Source organism: Apium graveolens, chromosome 4 (genome assembly GCF_009905375.1).
Source record: "Apium graveolens cultivar Ventura chromosome 4, ASM990537v1, whole genome shotgun sequence".
NCBI lineage: Eukaryota > Viridiplantae > Streptophyta > Magnoliopsida > Apiales > Apiaceae > Apium > Apium graveolens.
The window spans coordinates 56,523,717-56,526,029 of NC_133650.1; positions in this window are offsets into that span (position 1 = coordinate 56,523,717).

Below are 2,313 nucleotides of genomic sequence, written 5' to 3' on the forward strand. Positions count from 1 at the left end.
ATTCTTTTTACAGCTGTTAAGTGAGGTTCTCTTGGATCTGCTTGAAATCTTGCACAAAGACAGGTAGCATACATGATATCAGGTCTACTAGCAGTTAGATAGAGTAGAGAGCCAATCATACCTCTGTAGTCAGTAATATCTACTGATTTACCGGTATCCTTATCCAGTTTTGTTGCAGTGGCCATTGGAGTGGATGCACTTGAACAATCTTGCATTCCAAATTTCTTTAGCAAGTTTCTGGTGTACTTGGTTTGACAAATAAAAGTGCCTTCCTCATTCTGCTTGACTTGAAGGCCCAGAAAATAGCTAAGTTCCCCCATCATACTCATCTGATATCTTGACTGCATTAGTTTGGCAAACTTCTTGCAAAGTTTGTCATTTGTAGATCCAAAAATGATATCATCAACATAAATCTGGACCAGAAGTAAGTCCTTTCCATGGTTGAGGTAGAACAGTGTTTTGTCTATTGTCCCTCTGTTGAATCCACTTTCCAGAAGAAACTGAGCTAAAGTCTCATACCATGCTCTAGGAGCTTGCTTAAGTCCATAAAGTGCTTTATCAAGCCTGTAGACATAATCTGGATGTTTGGTATCTATAAAACCTGGAGGTTGTTCAACATATACCTCTTCCTCCAATTCTCCATTGAGAAAAACACTTTTTACATCCATTTTAAAGACAGTAAACTTTTTGTGAGCAGCATAAGCCAAAAATATCCTTATGGCTTCTAACCTAGCAACTGGTGCAAATGTTTCATCATAATCAATTCCCTCATGTTGAGAATATCCTTTTGCAACCAGCCTTGCCTTATTCCTTGTAATTATGCCATCACTGTCAGTTTTGTTTCTGAATACCCACTTTGTACCAACAACAAATCTATTCTTTGGTCTTGGCACTAGGGTCCAGACTTTGTTTCTTTCAAATTCATTCAACTCTTCCTGCATTGCTTGCACCCAATCAGCATCTTGAAGAGCTTCGTCTACTTTCTTTGGCTCAGTCTGAGAGAGAAAAGAATTGTATAGACACTCATTTGAAGTACCTGTTCTAGTTCTGACACCTGCATCAGGATTTCCAATTATCAAATCAGGTGTATGTGATTTTGTCCACTTCCTTGCAGATGGAATGTTTTCTCTAGAACTGGATGCTCCCTCATGATCCATGCTATCTTCATTTTCATTTTCTGATGCTCCCCCTGAAACTATGCTCTCTAAGTTGGATTCTTCAGTATTTAGATTTTCAGCACTATCAGAACTTGGCTTATCAGAACTTGACGAATCAGAACTTGAAGAGCCAGATGCATGTTCTGATGTTTCTTGAGATGTGGTAGGATCTTGAGTATGCTCCCCCTGCATAGGTGCATCTTCCTTTAATATAGTCACCACAGTTTCAATAACATCAGAGTTTAATCCGTCAGAGTTTGTAGTAACAGGACTTAGACTGTCAGGATTTTCAGTATCAGAATATGAGTCTTCATTTTCAAATCTCAGCTGATCATGGTCAACGAAATCTTTAAGACCAGTGATCTTCTTGTCATCAAAAGAGACATTGATAGATTCCATGACCACTTTTGTTCTCAAATTATAGACTCTGAAGGCTTTTGTGGAAAGTGGATATCCAACAAAGATTCCTTCATCAGCTTTTAGATCAAACTTTGATAGCTGTTCAGGATGAGTCTTGAGAACAAAACACTTGCATCCAAATACATGAAAATATTTCAGATTTGGCTTCTTTTTCTTCACCATCTCATATGGTGTTTTTCCATGCTTGTTAATGAGTGTTGCATTTTGAGTAAAACAAGCAGTCTGCACAGCTTCAGCCCAGAAATAGGTTGGAAGCTTTGCTTCTTCAAGCATTATACGTGCAGCTTCAATGAGAGTTCTATTCTTCCTTTCAACAACTCCATTTTGCTGTGGAGTTCCAGGAGCAGAAAATTCCTGCTTTATTCCATGGCTTTTGCAGAACTCTTCCATTATCAAATTCTTGAACTCAGTGCCATTATCACTCCTTAAAATTTTCACAGAATCTTTGACCATTTTATCCAGCTGTTTGACATGATCAATCAAGATAGATGCAGTTTCACTTTTTGTGTGCAAGAAATACACCCATGTGTATCTGGTGAACTCATCCACTATGACCAACACATACTTCTTCTTTGCAATAGACATGACATTTACTGGACCAAATAGATCAACATGTATAAGATGATAAGGCTCAAGAATTGATGATTCAGTCTTGCTCTTGAATGAAGATTTTCTTTGTTTGGCTTTCTGACATGAATCACAAAGACCATCAGGAGCAAATACTGTTTTTAGCAAT